Source organism: Sturnira hondurensis, unplaced genomic scaffold (assembly GCF_014824575.4).
Source record: "Sturnira hondurensis isolate 20B ecotype Veracruz unplaced genomic scaffold, ASM1482457v3 Scaffold0021354, whole genome shotgun sequence".
NCBI classification, from domain to species: domain Eukaryota; kingdom Metazoa; phylum Chordata; class Mammalia; order Chiroptera; family Phyllostomidae; genus Sturnira; species Sturnira hondurensis.
The window spans coordinates 4,067,689-4,091,644 of NW_028093985.1; the positions used below are offsets into that span (position 1 = coordinate 4,067,689).

Sequence of the window (23,956 nt, forward strand, 5' to 3'; positions counted from 1 at the left end):
GTATTTCTAAATAACTGATACTAACCATCCCCAACCAAAGAGTTTATATTTGTTTCTCAGGCTCTTAGAAGTTGGAGAGCTGAGAGAAAGTTGGAATTTTCCATGGTTTCAGATGTCTTTCACTATAGGGTTATCACATGACTGGCCACTCAGCAGGCACGGCACCCTGAGTGCTCAGCCTGCACAGGGTTATCCCCATTTTGTAGATGGACAAACCAAGTCCTGGAAGAACCTAAGTAATGTATGTCACAGCCAACAGGTGACTGAAATGGTATTTCAACCCAGGTCTGTCTGACTTCAAAGCCTGTGTGCTTCACAACTGCCACACTGTCTCCTTAATGTGTTTCCATCCTGTCTGGGTTGTAAGTTCCAATCTCTGGTTTTGGTGGTGTTGGTATTTAGGGTCTGCATGGACTTGCTTTGTTAGGGCCCTTGATCGGTTCTCACGACTTGCGTTTTGGTGGAATTAGCACAATATAGCCATCTATTGCCTTTGTTTTTTGGTTTTCTTTTCCCTTTTTCCTCCCCTTTTCAGTTGCCTGCTTATTCATTTTTGTTTTGTTTTGACTGACACTCTAGCTGGTAGTTTGTTCTGGGAAGCATTTACTTTGTGTTCTCCCCTTTCTCCCTTTCTTCTTTCTCCTTCTTTGTTTTTTTTTTTTTTATCAGTGCTTTAAAACTGTAGTAAGAATGTGTCCTTTTCAGTGACGTAGACTTTCTTCTCTTCCCACCCAAGATGCCCCTGGTACATTTTCTTGGTCAGGTCTGATCTTTACTTTTAGTTCATCCGTTGTCTTGGTTCTGCCACTGTCCTGACTGGTGTGGAAGAAGGCTTTGCTTTCTTGTTGAAACTTCAAAAGGCACAAAGAGCAAACACTGCTGAGGTCTCTTCCTTCCTGTGTGAACCTCACCACCAGATGCTGCTCCGTGCTGCGATGCTCACAGGTCATGAAATGGTGTCGTTATTCAAGACGTTCGGGGACTGGGAGAGCGCTGGTGGGGAAAACGTCTGCGAAGGTCATTATAGAATGATTTTTCATCTCGCCTCTGTGGAAAGTAGATGGTCTTCCTTTGCCTGTTTTGGTCTGAACACCGGTTCTGCTGTAACAGAGTGTAAACCCCAATTTCATATACGGGAGCACTGAGGCTCAGAGCAGTCCATCCGCTCGCTGGTGGTGGAGTTAGTGGTGGACTTGGGGTTAGAAAAAAGCTCTCCCGACTGACAGTTGCTCTTTCCTCTAGTGATTCTAAGTTGTGTTGATTTGAAAAAGTATTAGTAAGAAGATCAATGGTGAAAATACACAGAAATAAAAATGAATGTTAAGCTTATGTTGTTTGGTAAATGTAGTTTAAGTTTGTTTTTAGTTAAATATTGAATTCATAGTGTGGGGGAGTTGACCGTTGTCACCTACCTTTTAATTTTTTTTTTTTGCTGAGACACTTGAATCCCTTCAGGTGCCGGATCAGGAATTCAAGCACGAACAGTCTAGTCATTTTCATACTCTCCTCATTCAGTCTTGCGTGACTTAAATGTTTGGGGTTTTTCGCTTCAATAATTTGCGACATACGGCTGTTTCTGCCTCTGGTGTTTCACAGGGCAAAAGTTGAGGCAGCTACGTCATCTGAGTGAGAGAGTGACTCTGGACAGTGATTCTCAAACTCATTTACCACCTGCATCAGGGCCACAGGGGGGTTTGCAAATGCAGGCTTCTCGTGTTCGCTCCAAATCCATCTCTGTGAAGGGGGCCCTGGGGTCCCCCGCACTCTAACAGATTGCCCAGGTAAACACTGAGGTTCAAGCAGGATGCTCTCAAGAGGGAAGGACCCAGCATCTCTGCCTGATGCTGCCTCAGCAGCTCCAGCTTTCCCACCCTGGTGGGGTAAAAGAACTCGAGCCCGGGGGAGGAAGGGTGCTGAGGATTGTCTTATGCCGGAGTGTGGAGGGTGGGGGTGGGGGTGGAGGGATGCAAACAGGGGCTGTTGCAAGAGTTGACGGTGCGTCAGCCAGGCTTGGATGGAAGGCCTGGGCAGTGTTTTTGTTTGTTTTCATTTTATTTATTTTTTAAGTATAGTTGGTAGACAATCTCATACTGGTTGTATTATTTCAGGGGTACAATGGGGAGACTGGGCAGTTTTATGCCCGACAGTGTGATCACCCCAGCTGTTCTAGTTAGTGATCATCGGTCACCGTGTGAACTTACCACCGTGTTGTCGACTACACGCCCCTTCCCCTTTTCACCCCTCTCTCCGCCCCCAAACCTGGGCAGTTTTGAAGATTTTCCTCATGGAGCCAGTCAGCCTATTCATATCAATTTTTCCAAAAAGATGAAAGAAAGTGAATGGGGTAACCAGACTCAGTCAGCAGTTGAAGGTTGGTTCTGAGAAAATCATGGGAATAGGGACCCTGGGGTGTTGATATGAGCATCACTCACAAGCAGCGGCTTTGAGATCTCATCTGGATAAGGAGGCTGGTAAAGCCAGAGGATTAAGATGCAAGGGGCAGTGGGCGGAGAGTCAGGGAACCTCCCAGGAGGAGGGTGAAGGGCAGGGCCCCTCAGAATAGGGAAGTAGAGAGGTTCAGAAGCCTGGATCTCAAGGGTGGAGTAGTTCTGGGTAGTGATAAGGTCTAAGGTGTGCTGGGGCTTGTGTGTGGCTGAAGTGGTGGACCCTTCAGATACTGGAGGAATTCTTTAAGCTGTATTTTTGGGTGTTCCCAAGGTCACCCACATTCTCGAAGCCTCCAAGCAGAGGTAGCTATGAAAGGAGCGCCATGATTGTGGCAAGAAACGAGAGTCCTGGAGGTCAGGAACAGAGTGAGACAGGAGCGAGACAGGAGTGAGGTCGGGGACGTGGGCTGGAAGAAGGAACATTCAGCTGCAGTGGTCCTGAGACCCTACCTTCTTTGAGCTGTCATTTAAGGAAATTTGGGGAACGACCACCCCTGGTTTATGAGAGGTGGTATTATGAAAAAAAAAAAGCCAGACTGCCATTAAGACAAATAGGTGGGGAAAGTATACACAAAAAGTTGAGAATATAGGAGAATTGCATTTTTGCAGCAGGTCCAGAGCCGGTGGCCGTGGAGGACGTCGAAAGAGGAGGCACATGACGGCACCCAGAGCGTCAGTGGGCCAGCACTTCTATCAGAGTCAAGTGGGAGACTGACACCATTGCAAAAACGAGTTTAGATTTATTTCACCCCAGTAGGGGCCCATTAGAGGTCTTCTGTTACTAATTTATTACTAATTCATCAGCTGCGCCACATACTTGAAGCCCTCGTGACCTAGAATGGAAGTTTTTTTATCACGTTCCCAGCTCTCTGTGAGGTGGTGTGTAGAAGTGTGCACGCATGTCCAACAGCAGAGATTGACAAAGCAGCACTCCCCTGTTCAACACGTCAGTGCAACATTCTGACATTTAAGGCTCTGTTCTCATTTATTTTCTCAGAAAATGCTGGTTGTGAGCCATAGTGTTGATTTCATGAAGCGTGCAGCGTTCCGCCTGCAGCCGGATGGATAAACGTGCTTAATGCAGTCTCGAGCCTGCCTGGCCAATACACTGGGTGCTGTTTCCTGGTCCTCTCTCGGATAGAGAAGATTAATTTTCTGTGTCTAGGTCATACTTAGGGCTTATTGTATGGTCAGGCAGAAGCTAGGAAGTCATGTTTGATGAAGCCTTTGCTGCTTGAAAATCTACTGGCTCCACATGTCCAGTGGGATCAGGGGGTAGGCACCTCCTGAGCCTCGCTCAGCAGTCCACACTTACTCTTCGGAAGCCTTCTGTGGTTAACAATTCCCCTCTCAGTTTTGCCCCAGGTCCTTGTCTTGCTTCCATTGCACTTAATCCAGTTTGTGGTACCTTTTAGGGCATGTTGTCCTTTCCTAGCTGCCAGGGAGCTCCTGGAGGAAGACATGTGACTCTCAGTACCCCGGGGCCTGGCACAGAGCGGGGGTAGGTCGGTTTGCCTGAGTGAATAATGTAGTGATCTCAGAAGCCCTGCCTCAGGTTTCTTGTCCAGTGTGAATCGGCCTCGAGGGGCCTCATGCAGAGCACAGATTCTCTCTGTTGGACAGCTCTTGCTGATAGTTGATGGTTTTCACTTCTGAATCTCGTGGGTCCCTTTGGAGAGCACAGACCAAATGACAGTGTTTGGGCATTTCATTGTGGAAGTGGTGGTCCCCAAACTGTAGAACCCGCATTTCACAGATGCTCAGTGGGATATGCACCACACCTCACAGTTCTGGGTATCGCAGAAGTGGGGGTGCTGCTCGCCTTTCTGTTACAGTGGGGTAGTTTGTTTGGTGGTGTCTTTGACTTTGTGAAATGGCAACTTTCAAGGACTTCTGTGCAGATAGATGCCCCCACACCCCGACGATGCATTCTGCCCAAATAGAGTCAAACAGGCTTTCTGTTGGTCAGAACTGCCTACAATCTAAACCATACCAATAAGACAGACTCAAGGCTGAATTAGCAAAGTTTCGGCAAACTTCAGGGATAAATGGGAATGGTCAGAAATCCAGCAGCTAAGCCAGACAGGGAGATAAATTCATGTACACGGAGTAACTTGTATGTGTTGGTTCTGAGAAACTGATGGACAAATTGAGGAGCCATCCGTTTCTCATTCCCAATGCACCTCCGGCTGGGTAGAGACAGAGAACAAAGGGGAAGCAGTCAGGGAGGGCGGGAGTGACGGCCTGTTTCTAGTAGCAACATTAAAAAATCAAAATGGGTGAAAGTAATTTTAATATATTTTATTTAACCAGTATAGCCAAAAAATCTTTTCAGTACATAATCAATGCACAAAACTTGAATGAGATATGCCACTATCTTTTCCCTCAGTACGGTACACAGGATCTCAATAGAAGCTGCAGACCAAGCCCTCAGCAGTTACCTGGGACTAGGGGCTATCCCATGGGACAGGACAGACCCCCAGTCCCTTAGTCTGTGGGGCCCCTTCCAACTATGCCAAGCAAAGATGAGAAGTTGCAGGGATAGCTGTGTTTTATGTTCATTAGAAGCAAAGTAAAACTTTAAGAGTCAAAATGGAGAATTCATCAGTGAGATGAACTTGACTTTTTCTCTCTTAATTTGCTTCCCATATTCACATTTGGAACAGAAATGAACTTGCTAAGATACAGAAGGGAATATTAAGTCACATTGCCATGTACTCTCCTTTTCTTCTGGTTTTAATTTTTTATTCATTTTTTTTTTAGATAGAGAGGGGAGAGAATGAGAGAAAGATTTATTGTTGAATTGATTCATGCATTCACTGGCTACTTCTTATACATGCCCTGACCAGAGATCTAACCCACAACCTTGGCGTATTGGGGACGACTCTCTAACAACTGAGCTACCTGGCAAGGGCCTCTTCTGTTTTCAGCTGTGGCTGCACCCATCTCGCCTTTTCTCAGGGTGGGTGGCATCTTTGCGGGGAGAGGTTGCAGAGTGGTGATACCGGCCACTCTGCCTCTGCCTCTGGTCTCTTGCTATGTCCATGAAGTTAAGTAACCAGAGTGAATGCTGATAAAGTAGTGACCAGAATGTCAGCTTTCTGTGAATAGGCCTTTCTTAAGGCAGCAAACCCATATTACTTTTGTGTTTTTCTCTTACTTAATAAAGGACTTAATGATGGACTATGACAAAATTGGCTGTCTTATTTTTAGACTCATTAGAGTTAAATTAAGACCTGTCCACAGTGCTTAATTTTGCAAGAGTGGCACTGAAGGAAGAAGGTGGTGGGTAGTGCAAACAGAGAGATGGAAGAGGGCCCAATATCGACATTCTAATGCCTGGGGCTAGAAACAAAGACTGTACTGTTACAAAGGCCAGGAAGGATGCTCTCTTTCTACCCAGGCAAGCATTTTCTAAATTTTATTCACAGGAAGATTCATTGTGTACAGCTGCAGAAACAATAGAAAATACAGCCTGTTATAGAACAGCATTATCTAAATAAATTCAGCGGGCTTGGTGTTTTGATTTGGCCCGGCCAGAAAGTTAGGTGTGGAGGTGACATGCTGGTTTTGTTCTTCTCAGAGTATGAGTCCCAGCTGATTTTTTTCCCCTCATCCTGGCTGTTAGTACCTGAGTGACCTTGAGTAAAGCCCAGTCTCAGTGTCTTGGCCTCTTTATTTGTCAACTGGGCCTAGGAATACCTTTCACACTGGCACTGATGGTGTGAAGAGCAGGCTCAGAGGCAAGCACTACATTGGTGTAAATTATAAAGTGTTGAAACATGGAACAAGATACATCTTAAACTCCAGTTGTTTATTACAAAAACATCTTCAGTAGTAGGAACAGCTGTGAATCAGGCATCCCAGCTTAATTAGGGTCAAAGAATGTGTGCCTTCAGCAGCTCTGCATTGGTGCTGTTTGCACATTTACTTCCTGTCTAGCATAAACAGAGGCAGAGTAGGTTTCTGCGGGGACAAAGAGTGCGTGTGAACAACCTGGAGCTAGAGTCTTCTTTCTGTAAAGAGTGTTTTCCATTCCAGAGGCAGGCCCCTCTTCTATAGCATAAGGAGAGGAGAAAATTGCTTTTTAAACCCGGGTACAGCCCTGACCACAGTGGCTCAGTTAGTTGGTTTGGGTGTCATCCCACTACGTGGAAGATCACAGGTTCGATTCCTGGTCGGGGCCCATGGCTGGGTTGTGGGTTCAGTCCCCAGTCAGAGAGTCTGAGAGGCAACGGATCGATGTTTCTCCCCCTCTTTTTCTCCCTCCCTTCCACTCTCTCTAAAAATAAATAAATAAAATCTTTATAAAAAAACCTTGGATAGGCACATTGGTTAGTTAATCTTTTTGTAGTAGAGCATCCATTGAGGAAATATTCTGACCACTGTTGGCCCGCAAATTCAGGTTTTAAATAATTCTTCCTGGAAAGATCATCTCCTTCAGGAAGAAAAATGTGCTTAAAATGTGTTGACCCTTTGACCTGCCACCTTTGGGCAGGGCTGGAAGTCAGTCACCAGCTGTTAGAAGTGACTTGGGCAGCAGGTAAACTGTACTTCTTGGAGTCAGGTGCATGAAGCCACAGGTTTTCTCCTGGCCCCCTGGAGCACTGAAGTCAAGCTCATTTAGGCTCACCTCAGCCTCCCACTCCCCTTCAGGGTGAGTGTAGGTGTACGCCTGCTCTTCCCAAGCCCCAGTCTTGGAATTGTGTCTCTCTATACTAGTCCTGATGCCTGTGCTCCTCCAACCCCCACGTCTGTTCTCACCCCATACCAGCTGAGCAGTGATGGGGGATGGTTGGGAAATTGACTCCTAATAACAACTTCTTAGCACCCCCTGCCCCCAGGTGCCCTACAGGGGGAGCTACAGGATGGATGGGCAAGGATCAAGGGAATCATAATGAAAGCTTTTCCATCCTCCTGTGAATCCTTCTATCACTAGGAGTTGTGGTTATTTTAGTTTAGTAGCAGGGAGCTGCAGTGTGAATAGAGGGGAGAAGCCTGCCTGAGTCCTGGTGTTGGGAGTACAAGTCTTTTCAGGGCAGAGACTGTCTCATTGATTATAGTTTCTTCTCCTGTTGTCCTAGAGGACGTCTGGTTTCCAGCAGGTTCTGTCAAAGGTGTGGTGGTTTAAATGACTTCCAGCTTGGGCCCAGATGTTCCACTGGATGAGCCTTGGCTTTAAAACCTAAATTTAAGTTCAGCACCAAAGAAAGAGCAAACCCAAACTTCAAAGAACCCCAAAGAGAGGATGTGATTTCATGTGCTGTCAAGGCTGTGGGGGCTGCTTCACCCCAGTGCCAACATTGTCTTTGGTTTACAGACATAATTTAATCCAGCTGCTGCTGCACATGTGGGCAGGGAAGGTTGTGACAGGTAGCTCTGGAAAGCCCCTCAGGTAGGGTGGGGCGTCCGGAGCCCTAACTGGTCTCTAACCAGAGTGTCTTGACCTGGTTGATGCACTTCTCCCCACCCTGAGCGCCACTCGCTCACCCTGTCTCGTTGGTGAGCATCAGAATACGGAGGGAGTCCTCTTCTGCCCCCCTCCAGGAAGCAGTGGCTGAAGGCATCAGGCTTAATTTCTAAAAATTGTTTTCATCTCTTTAGCACTTTAAGGTAGGATGCTGATGAGTAAGGAGGCAAGGAAAGCAAAGTAATTTTCGGAGCCTAGGCCAGAATCCAGTTCTTCAGATGGTAATGCTTCTGTGAAGTGTCTTTTTGTGGACATTTTGAGCCCTTTTGTTATGTAAAGATTTATCACACAGCACACACGCACATGGACATGGACGACCAAACCTTACATGCATCTGTAATAGCTTTGAAACGTTTTTACACTGGTTGTAGGGTCTGATTCCCTGCGGTGTAAGAAATTTTCTATTGCTACATTTTCATTGCAATAGTGAATAAACAAATCTTGAAGTCTTTTTTTTTTTTGTAAGTGAAAGCTACCTAGTATTAACATTTACCCTGGTTAGTTCTTAAATCCCTAAATGAGGGGTCCTAGTGACTGGGGTGTGTACAGCTGGTGTCTGTGTGGTCACAGGAGAAACCGCGGGAGCTGGGTGTCACAGCAGGTCTGGGCAGATCCCTGAGCACCATGCTGTGGTTGGCCAGGCCAGACGCTCCTCCTCCTCCTCAGTGCCCGGATGGGGCTCCAGCGAAGGAGCAGATGCATGCGCCCTCAGGCATGTCCTGTTCTCTGTGGCTTCTGGGTTGGGAGTGGGGGTGTGGTCTTCTGCAATTGTATTTTAGACCCTGAGTCCCAATTTTGAGTCTCTCACAGCCTAGTAAGAGGGTTGTCAATGACATACACTTTGGGTTCCCAAAGACATGCACTTTTTTTGGTTTTAATCTTTGGTGGTATAATATTTTCATGAAAACTTGGTCCTTAATGTTTAGATGGACCATTTTTCCCCCTTAAAAAATCCAGCTGAGGCCAAATTTGCAGAAGTTGCTATGGTAACTTTGGAGAACTTGAGAGTGAGTACTAAAGACCAAGATGCTTGAACAGTAGATTCCATTTAAATGTAGAGGAAGAATTAGCTTTGGTATAAAAATATTCAGCACAATCTCCATGGGAAAAGTTGACGAAGATGACAAATAGAAAAGGTTTATAGCTCAAATAGCTTATCCTGGGAATGTTTTAGGCATTGTTTAAGTAAAATAAATCTAACTTGGTTCAGTAAGTTCATCCTATACAGGAATAGTATCAGTTTAGATTCTGCTCAGGTTTACAAACTAAAACCATGGATTTAAAATTCTGCCCAATTTATCTTCTCCCTCCCCCGCTCCCCCACATGTGGCTTTACCCACAGAAGATTAGCTTACAATGTGAGTTGTATTTCAGGCTTACATTCATATACCGCTGTGGGTTGAAACACAACTTCGGTCAGTTTTATGCCTGGTGGCATGAATGTCAGCTCCTTAGATGCTTCTGTTTGTCCTCAGGTGGACACCCTCAGTTACATAGAAGTTGCCCACACAAATATTTTGTCATTATCTGAAATATCCCTGGTCTTGGCAGCAAAGTTTCAATTCAGTGATTTAAAAAAAAAAAAAGGCATTCCCTAAGGAGAACGATTGTTATTCCACCCTCAAAAGTGACAAATGCCCATTTAAAAGAAGCTGGTGATATTCTTGAATATTCTAAAAAGGATGACTGCATTTAAACTTCTTCCAAAGTAAGTTACTGTTTTGCCACTGTAGCCACCATCAGGAACTCAGTGATAAGTGGTAACCTCTCTTCTATTTATCGTTTTTTTCCTCATACCTGTTCTAAGCATGTTTGCTCACCTATCAGGTTAGTAGTAATCATTTAACCTGGCAACTATCTGGAATAAAGGTGTTTTACTTTGTATCTAGTCGCCAGCCTTACTGGGGTGCGTACTCCTTGCCAAACACTGCTCCAGGCCCCATGAATACTGTGGTGTTTTTCTTCCTCACTGCGAGTGTGCATTTATTGGTATTTAGTATTGTCAGCTTGAAGGTGGGGCAGTTAATATCACTCCAAGACAGAAGTTTAGCTTTTTAACATCATTTATTAAGGGAGGTTGGTTTTTATTTACACACCAGTATGTAAGTTTGAAAGTGAGGATGTTGTAAACCGGCTGGTGCAGGGTGAGCATGGCTGGCCTACCCTGCATGGTGGTCCCTGCCGCGTCATCTCACTCCACCCCCTCCCGCACAACTCTGGACGTGGGGGCACTTTCTGTGCTGAGGGGTTGGACAGTGGAGGGCAGGGTCTTTTCCTTCTGCGGTGTCAGAAATAACCTCATGTTTGTAAGCTGTATTCTATATAAGATTATTGACTATATAAAATTCAGATTTCCTCTTCATGATTTTTGTCGAAAGCCAAGAGGTAAGGAAGCACCTTTCAAAGGACCTGGTGGTGAGAATACTTTGACAATAATGGACACTGTGCAGATGTACACAGTACTAACGTGCGATGGCTAGAAGCTTAACAGCTATTTTGCCTAGAAAATGTACTCGTCATACTGAGTGGCATCGTGATCATCTGAAAAGTACAGTCCTGTTACTGAAGAAGGGCGCTGGTGGGTGTCAGGTGGGTGGTGAGCAGCTCTGCCTCGGCCCCCTGTGCCGCCGCTGCCCGGTCAGGCACGGGGGTGCTGCTGTGGGCTGTGAACACACATACCGCCCATCCGTGGGGATCTCACCACAAACAGTTGGCCGGGTTATCTGGACAAAGGGAGGTTGAGGGTGTGAAGTTAGCACGGAAGAGGGAGACCCAAACTAGAGTGAGGGCTAACAAGAAGAGCAAGCTTTCATGAAAAAGTCTGTGTTTTTGAAATCTGACTACAGGCGGAGGTTTAAAAGTCAGTGGTGGGGAAGGACACAAGGGGGTGAGATATGTACTTGGTACCAACCGACTTGCGAGGTTGCAGTCCCCCTCACGACCGACTTCCGCTCAGTGGAAAACACGGTAAGCCCAGGTCACTTGTGTGTAATAACGGCGGGTGGTAAAGGGCTTTCTGGCTCCTTTATTCCTCAGAGAACCCTGTGAAGTGTAATACAAGTGATTCTTTGGTTAGTTTTTGTTTTTGCAAGAAAAGAGAAATCATCTCTCCCTAGCGTTGATTTATATGCCTGATTTTGTTGTCTGTTAAAGTATTACCAATCCAGTCTTTGCCTATTTCAGTCAAATATGTCAATTGAAATAGTGAATTGTCAGTTGGGTGAGACACGTAAGAGTTGTCTTTTGCTATTCCTGAGTCTTCCACATTAACTGTGTGGCTGTGTGGAAGTAAACATAAAATTTGCCTGCATAGAAATGTTGAGATGATGAAGTGAAGAATTTTGGGAAAATGTGTGTTACAGTAGATATGAGAATATGGCTTTAAAACCAGTTCTTAATATGTACTCTGTATCTTTTGGGAAAATTGTAATTTTAACTGCTAAAAAATATTTTGTATAGTTCGAAATCATTGATTGATATGTGTGTGCAGTAGGCTGAATAATAGCTCTCAAAGATATCGGGTCCTAACCTCTGCAACCTTATTCAGAAAAAGTGTCTTTGCGGATGCGATTAAATTAAGGGTCTTGACTCAGATACAGAGAACAGATTGATGGCTGCCAGAGGGGTCTGGGGGAGGAACACTGAATGAAGAAGGTAGAGCTACAAATTGGTAGTTACAAAACAGTCCCAGGGATGTAGAGTACAGCATGGAGACCAGAGTCCGTTGTAATAACGGTGTACGGTGCCAGGTGGGTACTGGAAATACCGAGGGGAACACTTTGTAAAGTATATGGTTGTCTAAAACTATGCTGAACATCTGAAACTAATACAAAATAAGGTGGGATGTCAACTGTAACCGAAAACATTTTTAAATTAAAAAAAATTTAATTAAGGGTTTGAGATAGGAGGTTTTCCTGGATTGTGTGGGTGGGCCCCACCTACACTCACAGGTGTCCTGTCAGAGGAGGAGGCAGCCAAGCGTGGAGGAAGGGACGCCAGGGGTGTCACGGAATCTTTGTTAATCACAGTTCTCTACCTCTTGGGCATTAAATTTCTTGACTTTCAGCTCCCAGAAAGTTCAGGGTTGTTCATTGTGTATGAGGGCTGGGAATGGGAACACCTGGGCTGGGGCTGGGGACACTGGGTGTGTCTGTTCTCCACTCTGTGCTCATGAGGAGGCTTCATGGTGTGGCTCCTTTCAAGAACACCCAAAGCTAAACGGAGGCAATGACTTAGGAAACACTTTCCAACATGCAAGCACACGCAATGTGTCCAGTGCTTTCAAAAATTCAGAGTGATGGAACCATACTGGGGAGTCTAATTGGGGAAGGGGGGGAAGCTGTATCAGGCCTGAGCTGGAAAGGCGGTCAGGGCCTTGAGGAGGTGCAAGGAGGTGGGAGCCTGGTCTCACGTCTGGGGGTCACCTTTTTCTAGCCCCATGACCCTGACTGATTACCAAGCCTCTTATCTTCGGTTTCCTAACCGAAGGGTGGATGAGTGATGCCTACATCATAGGACTGCTGTGCAGACTGGAAGTAACAGTAGATGTAAAAAGTGTCCCAGCATTTTGTACGTGGCATTTTGTACGTAGGGAATTGGTGTCTGGTGTTTGTCTGTTCCTAGTCCCCATTTACGTTCTTATAAATGTGAAGTGAAAGGAGGGAGAAATTCTTGTTAGTGGTAATAACTTCACTCTTCAGCATCAGACTATCCATGGCATTTGTCTTGTACCTGTTAATTCCAGTGAAGGCCAAACTTTTATTCTCTTATAGACTAAGTATTCTCTTTTTAAGAATTATCCATTGAAAACCACAGAGTGGGGGAACAATCTATGATGAATACCTATCTTTAAAGACTGGTGTTGGTAGTAGGGTAGGATCTAACTTAATAACTGCCCTATAAAATATTCTCTGGTTTTGGATAACAAGTAAAATTATTCTAGTCCGCAAACATCCCAACTTAGGAAAAGGGAAGAGAAACTGAGATTCAGTCATTCATGTTTCCAGAATCTGTCCTGTTTGTGTAATGATCATTTGGGGGAACAGTTCAAACTTCTGCTTCGATAAAGGAGGCATGAAGGTGCAACGTACACGTTGCCTTAGAGGAAGAGGCTGGCGTTGCCCTTTCCTGTAATGCCGGGTGGGCCCACCAGCCTGTATCAGTAAGATTAGCCATCCATTGTTAGCTTCAAAAATAATAGACACAAGTCTCTGCTTCTAGATTCTTTTCGTGTGTGGGTTTGGGGAGAATAGACCGGAATGAGTAAATATCACCCACCTTGAAAGGCAAGCACCCAGCTAGGTTTCATGTGCAGTTGGTGCATCCATTCCCCCCGGTAGTCCTGTGAAGTAGGAGTTATTCCCGACTTCAGTAGGAAACCAATGAAAATGGGCTCAATGATTGTTTAAGGTCATGTGACTGGGACCGGATGACATGCAGATGTGAGGCCAGGCTTCCGTTTCAGAGGTCCTCCACCACCGTCTCCACTCCTTTCCAGCTGGGGCCTCATGCTGCTGCGTTCCTCCTTCCTTCTTTGTCTCTTAGTGGCCCATGTGCAGGAAACCCACATTCTAACAGTTTGCCCTATGAATCAGCTGTGCGGGCGATGGAAGGCCAGGTGGGAGCAGAGGGCCCTCGTTCCTCATCCCGCGCACAGAATGGCACTTGTTCTGTGCTTCCTCCTTCAAACTGTACTGTTTGGTCTTCAAGCCTCACTCCTTTCTTCTCTGCCACTTCTCGGGTCAAGAAGTAACTTTTTGTAGGAAAACATCTTTTGCCAGTTAAGATGTCCTCTCACCTTTCTCTCCTCCCTCTTCTACAAACACTTTTGGAAAATAATACTCGATCTTGATAAAATTCAGTTGAGCCCATTAGAGGTTGAAGTAAGCTGTCGTTTTCATGAGGATTATTTCTGACTCCCATTTCTCATGTCCCTTTGCCACCCCACTCCCGCTCACACACATTCACACCCCACATACACCACTGCACACACACACCGCCCGGCTTCACTGAGGCTCACTTTAAAACGAGACTTTGTCAGCTTGGCTGAAGGAAAGATCTTAGCTCCCTGGCTACCGCGTGAAAAGGGCTCTGTTGCCGTGCACCCCGGTATTTCATATGTGTGCTGGTTGGAAATGACAGTTCACGCGGAGCCGAGCGGTAATTTCCATCGAAATGTCAGTTGCCTACACCCAGTCTCGTGCTTGTAGAATTCCCAGGAAGAAAACAGGCTTTATGTTACAAGCCTTGAAGAGAAAAACTTTCTCCTCACATCTCTCTTTTTTAAAAAAATACCTAACAAGATTAAAAGTGACTCATTTGGGCAGCTCTGATCCATGCTAGAGGTTTGTATATCTAACAACGGAAAATATTCACAGGAATTTTACCATTATGGGATTGTTAGTAATTGGAGGGAGGAAGGATGACTTTGTACCTGGATTGGATGCCACTGTCACCCTTGAAGGCCGATTTTCTTTTCAGTTCCTTTACCCACCTGTCCCACCTGTGAACTACATTAAGGCATTTGTCAAATCGTTGTTTAAATCCAAAAATAAAACAAAATAAATGAGACTTACTGTCCTGTGTTCAGAGGGCTTTTAGAGACCACCAAGACTCGGAAGCAATGGGGTGGGTGTGGAGGGAATGAGGAAGGTGCAATGATAGAGGCATAAGGCCTCAGAGTCCTGCACAAGTGACCACACGCATGGCCTCGGGCACAGTAGAGGCTGTCAGCAAAGCCGTTCTGTTACTGTCATTCATGGATCTGTTACTGTCATTCATGGATCTGTTGTTACTGGATCTGTTACTGTCGTGATAGCCGGCAGGCGCTGGAGGTGTTACGGGTCCTTTTAGAACTTTCCTACTGAATGCTGTTTTTCCCTATTCTGACTGTCAAACATGACCATTCCATTTTTAAAACCCTGTTGAATCTGTGAGGCAGAATATATCGAAGACGCACAGGTTACTGAAAAGGCTCTTGGACCAAAGAGCTGAACAGCCTTGAACATTTTTCTTTAAATATTTGAGCTTAAATGTATGTTTATTAGCATTCCTGGAAGAAAACTCCAGAATACATAGAATTTGAGATTTTTACCCTTTATCTTTTTGAGACCAGGGGTTTATCCATTAGAAACTCTTAATGGCGTTATCACGTGCTTATGCAGTAGTGAGAGCGATGTGACTAGCGTGTGCTTTGAAATGGCCTCACTTCCTCCGCTCCTGCTGAGTCCGCCTTCCCTCTGGTGTGCTACCCTCACAGTGTTTTAGGTTGTGTATGTGTGGACATGGGGAAACAATCCTATTGTTACTGTTTCCTGGATGGTCAGCACTGACTCTTTACGTGATTTATAATTGTTTGCTAAACCTTGAAAAGTCTCATTTGGTTGAATATAATGAGTGAGCCCAGGATTATGATAGGAGAGACCGGGAAGATACATTTTTTTCCTCATGCTATGAAAACATTTATGAAAACATTGAAACTAATGTGATAAGTCTGTGAGTTGTGCTAAATTGTGTTGGTAACAGTGTTACAGTTTTATAGGGCTTTTTATCTGTTTGTGAAGATATTGAAGATCCTATCTTATAATGTTTCTTATAACGTTTCCATAACTTAGTTCCTTGTATCCCAACATGCACTTGGGTGGTCCTCAACAAGTGTCTAGCTGCCATCCGTCGTTCCTTCCCCCTTTCCCAACTCTCCCACATGCTTCCTCTGTGAAGGCGGAGTGAGCTTCTTGTGGTTCTCTGCCTACTTTGTGTGTCTCTGAACACGTTGTCCCCCCTGCTTTGAATGTCTCTCCTCCTCTTGCCCGACTAACTCTGACATGTCCCTTGGGACGGCTGAGTTGGGCCTTTGCCTCCAGAAGTTCACCCTGGTTTTCACCTTCCACCGCCCACACGTCCACACACACAGTGCTGCTGCTTCTTTGCTTCCTCTTAGAGTTCTCTAACACTCGGTGTGCCGTTCTTACCCCTTTCTGCACTGGCCAGTCTCGGTTGACTTGCTCCCCGCCATCCTTCCCCACTTCCACGGTCCCCTCAAACACCCACAGAGCAAAGTCTGCAGCAAGACACAGCCCTGTTCATTACCTTGAATAACCTCACAAGAGCAGGTCAGTCGATAAATAAATACCTTCAACTGTGTGAGTCTGTTGAGGCTGTAAAAAGGGATTTGAGACATTTGAGATGCATTTGACCCCAATAGTTCTTACTTGGATTGGGGACATAAGGTTCATCCTTAAGGAAAGTTGCTGCGCTGGGCATAGAGACTGTAAGCTGAGACGGGGGTTAGGGGCATGCACCTGTGGAGGTGTTCAGGTTTGCTCTCACCTGAGTGTGGGGTGTGGGGGTGGTTCATGCCTCCTGTCCCCAGTGCCCAGAGGGCACGGTGGGAGCAAATCGCCTTGGTGGCAGAGGCCAGAGAGATGCAGCAGCCCCCCTTATCCACAGGGGGTACCTTTCCGTATCCCCAGTGGATTCCTGAGATTGAGGATAGTAGCAAATCCTATATATGCTATCTCATTTTTCCTATACATACACACCTATGATAAAGTTTAATTTGTAAATTAGGCAGTTTCATAGATAGATTTATTTTTACCGTAGATCTTAGCAATCCCAGCATGTGCTTTCTTTGCTTTCCATATTAAGAACTTTCACCTTTTCACTTAAAGAAAGCACTTCGTAGCTTCTCTTTGCCGTATCCAAATTGCCAGCATCACTACTGTCACAGTTCGGAGCATTTATTAAGCCTTATTTTTAAGGGTTACTTGGATGCAAGCACCGTGGTTCCAAGACAGTCCACCTGCTGACTGAGGTGCCTGCTAAGTGACTGACAGGCCAGGAGCATGTACAGCATGGAGACACTGGGCAGGGATGACTCCTGTCCTGGGCAGAGTGATGCAGGATGGCTTGAGACCTCACGATGACACTGAGAATAGCAAGCAATTTAAAACTGAATAATTGGAGGGGACTTCCGCCAAGATGGAGGCATAGGTGGAAACACTGCCTTCTCCCACCACCAAGTTTGAATACAACAAAGGTTTGGAGAAACAAAGACACAACCAAAGGACAGAAAATTGAATTATACGGAAGTCCGACTACATCTAACCGTTCAACGGGGACGGTAAGAGGGGCGGAGCCAGCAGCGAGCAGGGTCAGGCAGGACAGGTCCCCCGACCCAGGCTCACAGGCAGACGGGAACCAGTTGGGGTGCGGGGCAGACTGACCGCGGTCGTACATCCGTGCACAGTGAGATGGACCACACAGGCCCCAGGGGGAGAGGGCTGACGGCGATGGCACACTCGAGTGCAGTGGGATGAAATGTGTGGGCCCGGTGACAGCAGCAGCTGCGGCACCGGTGAGGGCCGAGGCAGCAGGCGGCAGACAGGACGCCATAGTCCCTCTTTGACCCGGCCCCCACATACAGCATCACAACCCAGCGACTGAGTTGCCCTGAGCTAGTGAACACCTTAGGGCTCCGATCCTGCTACAGAATAGGCATGAACAGCCCAAAAGATGGTGCAAGAAGAACTCAAAGTCCCAGAGCCAATAACTCTAAGCGACCGAGAAATTGCCAGCCTCTCAGAAGCACAATTCAAGACACTATTTATCAGGATGCTCACAGAACTGGTAGATTATAGTCACAAATTAGAGGAACATAGTCACAAATTAGAGAAACATATGAAGGCTAAACTAATTGAAATGAAGAGAGATGTCCAGGAAACCAATAGCGATGGAAAGGGAACTGGGACTCAAATCAATGGAATGGACCAGAAGGAAGAACGAAACATCCAACCAGAAAGGAATGAAGAAATGAGAATTCAAACAAATGAAGAGAGGCTTAGGAACTTCCAAGACATCTTTAAACATTCCAACATCCGGATTATAGGGGTAGCAGAAGGGGGAAAGAAACAGCCATGAGTGGAACACTTATTTGAACAAATAATAAAGGAGAACTTCCCCAGTCTGGCAAAGGAAATAGACTTCCAGGAAATCCAGGAAGCTCAGAGAGTCCCAAAGAAGTTGGACCCAAGAAGGAACACACCAAGGCACATCATNAGGGTGCGGGGAGAAGGGAATGAAGGGGGGAATAGAACAACTGTAATGGTATAATCAATAAAATATATTAAAAAACTGAATAATTGTTGATTTCTGAAGTTCTCCATTTAATATTTTCGGACTGCAGTTGTCCACGGGAACTGAAACCACGGAAAGCGAAATTGTGGGCAAGGGGGGACTGCTGTTTTTGCCTGGGGATGAATAGGATTTCTATAAGCTGTGGGAGAGGGGTGGGAGGAGCACGAGGAAAAGATTAACATCGAGAAGGGACAAAGTATCTGGGCAAAAGGTTGGAACAGAGATTTCCTGTTCTGGGCTTAGTAGTGGGAGGGAAGGTGGCAAGATATTTGAGAAGCTGGTTCTACAAAGCCTGACAGCTGGGCTGAAATATTTGGGTGTTATCCTGAGGTGCAGAAGAGTGAGTGTGCTGAAGGTTTCTGAGCAGCAGAGTGATAGAAACAGAGTTTTCGTGATGAGAGGGGAGGGAGACTCTGGGTGGGGAACGAGGCTCTTCAATAGTCTAAGCAGGAAGCATCCCAACCCAAGAAAACATGAGTCCACTATTCAGCCAGTCAATGAAACTGAGTCCTGTGTTTCAGGCAATAGGGATTCAAAGGGGTGAGTAAAGTAGGGTCCCTTCACAAGAAAGGGCTATGAAAACAAAACCACCTCAGTTATGTCAGTACTGAGAAAATTGCCACCTAAAGGAAAATGCATGGGTGTGACTGGCTATTAGTTAACTGATGTGAGCCGTGGCAAGGTTGCAGGATGCTAAGATCCCAAATTGCAGATTTGGCCTTTGTTCACAGTGAAATGAATAATAGCCTCTGTAAACTACCGTGGTAGCTTCTGCCAAGAGTCCTCTTGATGTTATCAGCTTCGGTCTCTTTTAACTGGTCTTCCTGCTTCTTCCCATGTCCCCCACCATACTCTGTTCTCAACACAGCAGCTGGGATGATCCTTTTCAGTCACAAGTCAGATAGTATTACTTCTGTTCCCCAAACCTCACAGGGGCTTCATCTCACCCAGGGTAAAAGCCAAAGTCCTCCCTGTGGTCCACAGGGCACCCCCTCCATTTCCTCTCTGGTCTCTCCTCCTCCTGCACTGCTCACGCTGCCCTGCTCATGCTGGCCTCCTCACTGGCCCTCAGATCTGCCCAGATGCTTGCCCTTGAGGCCTCACCACTGTGTGGCTCTAAGTCTAACTTCTCGCCTTCTCAGAGTCTGCTCAAATCCCACCCACCAATCTGTTTGAAATGGCAGCCTGTCCCCAACCCCACCCTTGGCCCTCCCTATCCCTCTGACACCACTCTACCAATTTTGTCCAGGACATTGTCTCAAACACGATATGTCATCATCATCATCATTATTTCTGGTCAGGCCCCTCCACATGCCACCACCACTTCTGCTCATATGCAGGCTCTTTAAAGGGAAGAACCTTTGTCTGATTTGCCAGTGGATGCATCAGAACATGAAATCCAAAGACCTACATCCAAGATTGCTCTATCCAGCAAAGCTTTCATTTAGAATGGAAGGGCAGATAAAGTGCTTCTCAGATAAGGTCAAGTTCAAGGAGTTCATCATCACCAAGCCCTTATTATATGAAATGTTAAAGGGACTTATCTGAGAAAAAGAAGATAAAAAATAGGAACAGTGAAAGGACAGCAAACCCACAGTTATTAACAACCACACCTAAAACAAAAGCAAACCAAGAGGACAGCTAGATCAGGAGTGGAACCATAGAAATGAAGAACACATGGAGGGTTAGCAACAGGGGAGTGAGAGGAGGAGAAGGGGGGAGAAGATACAGAAAATAAGTAGCATAAACAGTAGGTAAAAAATAGATAGGGAGTAGGGCAAGAATAGTAGGGGAAATATAGAATCTAAAGAACTTGAGACACGTGGTCATAAACTAAAGGGGGGAGGGGGAGGGGGTGTGCGGGTGGAGGGGAATGAAGGGGGGGAATAGAACAACTGTAATGGTATAATCAATAAAATATATATTTTTTAAAAAAAGAACATTCAGAACAGTGCCTGCTACAAGGTAGTAGCTCAGTAAGTATTTGATTTGTGAACTCAGATTTATCTGCTACTATTAAAAAGACCTAGTTAGCTTTTTCTCCCTATAAATTGGGTTTTGGCAAAGAATAGTTGACCCTGTCACCTCTAAATCCTCTGTATTTTTACCCAGTTGTTGTTCGTTTTCTTCAAATGAACTACTTTCTCTCTGAGATTTTTAGAGCAAAGTTTTATGAGATATGTACAAAAATTAGAGAAGAAAATTTGAAGGCAGCTTTTCAAATAAGAGAAACTTGGCAAAAGGGCCCAACCACATTATGTCACAGAGGATTTGTGATCTGCAAGCCTGAAATGGGCTTACAGTAAGAATCTGGCAAGGCCAGAAAATGTGGCCCTCTGCTGTTCCGGCTTTTCTCCGCATGCCTTTTAGTCACTCCTGACGACAGTGCTGAGTTCTCCACTGCAGTCGTCTTGGGGAAGATTTTGGTTACCCCACAATTATACATGCCCCTTACCACTTCGTTGTCTCTTAATTCTGGGACAAAACACACTCACAGACCCCCAAACCCCAACTAAATAGCAAATACATAATAGAATAATTGCAAAAAAGGACAAGACTTCGCAGGGTTTAAAATAAATAAATTTTAGTGTTGTTCTGTTACAGTTGTCCCATTCATTCCCCCTTTGCTCGCCTCTGCCCCACCAACCCCCTTCCTCACTCCCACAGTCCATCCCCACCTTGATGTCTGAGGTGTTTTCTTTCCTGGTACCTGACCTGTTTTTCTCTAAATCTCACAAACATTGACATACTCATACATGCTTGCCCCTCTTGAGACCAGAAAAAGTTGTTGAAGAAAGTTTAGACAATCCTAATAGAGAGGTTGGAGATTTGCATGGATGACTTGTAATTAGGTAGCCTGTCACCTTATAAAGTAAGTTCCATGGGTGAGCTGTGACCTTGCTGAAGTCCCAGCTGGAAAGGATCCACTAGACTCTTTTCTGTCCTCAGTGGGGAAAATTCTTTTTTTCTAAGAGCTATTTTTATTGCATAGCTCATTTCTCAATGAGGATGGTATCTCCCCAAGTGGGACAAAAGTCTTTTTATGTAAAAAGCACAGATATATAGACATATAAATATATATAGTACATGAAGGAATATACACTATATCTATGGTACTAAAAATCTCAGGGGAAGGCAGTTAGGAAAAAAGTCTCAAGAACTCCTAGGGGTGGGGGCAATATTAAAAATATGATTATACAACCCTGGTTCAACCTATACATGGAGGCACCAACCTATAGCATTAAGGGTGTGTTCTGGACTTCTGTCCTTTTGCATGGAGGAAAGTTATGTCAATAGTTTAGAAGAAAGACCCACCCAAGGACATGAGTCTGTTAAGAACACAGACTTATCGCAATCTCCTGGGCTCTTTTCGGTTGGAGGGACAGAATGGCTCAGGTGACCTGGGATCCTGGAGGGCTGCATGAAGGACTAGCAGGCAGCAGCAGAGTATGGGAGTGCGACAAGAGTGTGGGAGCTGTTTGAAGTGCCCGGCATTCAGTCATCTTCCCTGGAAGCAGCACGTTCTTTATTCTTTACTTCTTTGCCATTACTGCCATTCCCTTTGATCTCTTGCGATTCTTTCTCCTTTATTTTAGTCCCTTCTAACACACCGATCCTCTCCCCTTCTGTTACAAAGTCCTAGGAGAGTCCTTCCATTCACACTTGAGCAGAGCTGAACGCAGCGGCTGGGTTAGATCTCTGGCCGCTGCAGATGGGCTGCCCTGGGGCAGCTGCAATGTTGGCCTCCTGGGGACAGGAAGGTGCCACACAGGATTTGCATGTTGCTGCCTGTGCCCAAGGGATTTTATGAGGTCACTTCCCTGAAGTTTGTAGTCAGGATTCCCTAGGATCACAGCATCTGAGGGTGAGGTGGGCATCCTGCGGCTTCACCTGCCTGCTAGGAGGCTTACATTATATTATGGGCGTGAGTGTTGGACATAGGTCATCACCAGAGGTTTTCCGTTGGAGTTGCCTTCCGCATCCACTTGGACCAAAGATTTGAAGTGTTATTCAAGATTCTTAAAGCTTGCCTAATGCCTTCACATCAAGAAAAGTTACACTCACAGACTTTTGAGTGTCTTAGAGGTGGCGCTTACAGCTCAGATGGTCTCTCTCCTGAGATAGTGAGAAGCTGGAGGCTGGAGACTCTATTATGTCTCCTCTCTTTCTTCAGCATCTAGTGTGACATCTGATGCATAGGACTATGTCAGCCAGCTTTGTGACCTGAGAGTGGTCCTGTGCACGAGGAGATGATTAGTAGTTTTGAAAATATGAATATTATCCAAGGACAGCTGTCCCAGCTCTAGTCAGGCTGTGGGAAGCCCTTATTTTATACTTTACTTCTGTACCTTAATGCTTATTAGGTTGCTTTAAAAGAAAATTATCATTAAAAACTAATGAGTATCAATTATATCAATTATGAAAAGAAGGTTGGAGGAGGAAAATGTAATGTGTAAGGCAAAGATGAATCTCCTTAACATATAATGAGCCTTTTTCAAATAAGCAAATAAGGAAACATTCGGTTGGAGGGGGGGTTTTGTGCTTACTTTAATAGGTAATTTACATTAAAAAATAAGCATGGGAAATATATTTAAACTTGCTAATCAAAGAAAGGCAAATTATAAAAAGCACCCCATTTTACCTACCAAATTGACAAGGATTAAAACATGGTCGCCACTGTTAGGGTTAAGGAAATGGGCATTCATACCTCGCGTGGGGGAGGATAAGTAATATATAATCTTTGGGGAGGATGATTTGGCAACAAATATTTTTGTGACACAGCAAATTCTTCCACAAGGGTGGTTATTGCCACACTAGTTACAAAAATGAGAAATAAGCAACTGGCATGTCTGGGGATAAATTACTGGTTAATTAAATGTTGTAAATACAGATGATCGATTGGGGCCATTAAAAATTAAATTTGTGAAGTCTAATGTTATTGTGTCACTGAAACAAAATCATACAAGATAATATCTGAAGCATATCTTGTATTTATAAAAATGTATAAATTTTCCTGATGTTAATTTTATTTTTTGCTAGAACAAACATTATAGTTCTTTCTGATATTTTTCAAAATTTCTGGAATCTTATAATAGACCAGAATCACCTCCATTATCAGGAAAAATCACTTAATGAAACAAGGCACAGCGTATGGAAATGAGAGCAAGCCCTAGCCACCGGTGTTACATGCTGTTGAGTTGGCTCTGATTCCTAGTAATCCTAGTGAATGACTAGTGAATGTGTGATGTCCACAATGTCTGTTCCTTAATAGCCCTGCTCAGTGACTGTAGGCTCATGCTTCTTTTATATAGTCCATCCATCTCACATTTAATCGTCCTCTTTTCCTTCTGCCTTCTATTTTCCCAAGCACTATTGTTTTTCCCAAAGAACCCTGCTTTCCCATCAAATGCCAGAAGTAAGACAGCTTCTTTACATCATTTTTGCCTCCAGCGATGATTCGGGCTTAATTTGCTCTGGGACCCACTTACTTGTTTTCCTGGAGGTTCGTGGTATCCAGAGAGCTCTCCTCCATCACTGTATTTTAAATGAATCAATTTTTGTTTCCTGTTGGCCTTCTTCACTGCCCAACTTTTGCATCTATACACAGTAATTGGGAATACGAGGGCGTGGGTGACCTTGGCCTCTAATAACACATCTTTGCTCTTTGTTTAATAGACTACACATCACTATAATGCCATAAAGATTATTTTTTCCCCAAAGGTCCTTCCTTAGTGATTAAATAAGGAAAAGTAGTATGCTAAAATGCCCTTAATTAACTATGCCATTTTATAGGTTATTGAAAGAGAGAAACAAATAGAGGCAGCAAGGAACAGCAGAAGGAGTGAGGACTTCTCAGTTAGACGGGCCTGGATTGGGGTCATGGCTGTAACTGTGAGATCTGAGA

General features: G+C 45.0%; 1 protein-coding gene and 1 long non-coding RNA gene across 4 annotated transcripts in view; both read left to right on the forward strand.

Annotated features, from left to right (window-relative positions):
- The window catches only part of IQGAP2 (IQ motif containing GTPase activating protein 2), a 277,347-nt gene that overhangs the window by 61,829 nt on the left and 191,562 nt on the right, over positions 1–23,956 (forward strand). The window lies entirely within an intron of this gene.
- Positions 1,978–22,191, forward strand: LOC118977391 (uncharacterized). Its single transcript, XR_005064516.1, has 4 exons — positions 1,978–2,575; positions 8,503–8,508; positions 18,430–18,436; positions 22,181–22,191. It is a non-coding gene; the product is annotated as an uncharacterized LOC118977391 (long non-coding RNA).